Source organism: Egretta garzetta, unplaced genomic scaffold (genome assembly GCF_000687185.1).
Source record: "Egretta garzetta isolate BGI_Z169 unplaced genomic scaffold, ASM68718v1 scaffold324, whole genome shotgun sequence".
In the NCBI taxonomy this organism is placed as follows: Eukaryota; Metazoa; Chordata; class Aves; order Pelecaniformes; family Ardeidae; genus Egretta; species Egretta garzetta.
The window spans coordinates 47,599-48,358 of NW_009259426.1; positions in this window are offsets into that span (position 1 = coordinate 47,599).

A 760-nucleotide genomic window follows, 5' to 3' on the forward strand; every position below is an offset into this window, starting at 1 on the left:
CACGGAACTTGGAAGCATCATGTCTTTCTTCTGTGGTTTGTTATTATTATTATTTCCATTTTGTAATTTTTATAGCGCCCGAGATGCTGCTCTTAGCGCTGGTCCTAGTAGTGCAATTTTTCCAGCATTCTCTTTTGCCTCCCACCACATTTGGCGTTTTCTTTTAATGCTCTGGCTCAATTTAAAAAAAAAAAAAACAAACCAAAACAACGTAAAAGAATGCCAGCGTTCTGCCTGTTGCTCAATAGCTTTCTGGTTATTTACGTCCAGCCCTCGTGGTGGGAGGGAACATGAAGAATGCATATTCTAAAATAAGGTAAAGAGAACACCCTGAAGAAGTAACATATAAGGACAGTTTGGGGAGGCTGAACGTATTGGCTTGGCGTACGCCTCCTGCCCCCAGAGTCAAAAATCATAGAATCACAGAATCATAGAATGCTTTGGGTTGGAAGGGACCCAGCCCAACCCACCTGCAGGGAGCAGGGACACCTTTAACCGGATCAGGCTGCTCACAGCCCCGTCCAACCTGGCCTGGAATGGTCCCAGGGATGGGGCCTCCACCCCCTCTCTGGGCAACCCCTGCCAGGGTTTCACCACCCTCACTGGAAAGAATTTCTTCCCTATATCCAGTCTAAACCTCCCCTGCTTCAGTTTAAAGCCATCCCCCCTTCTCCTGTCACAGCTGGCCCTACTAAAAAGCTTGTTCCCCCCTTTCCTCTGGGCCCCCTTGAAGCCCTGACCGGCCGCACTCCGCTATGCC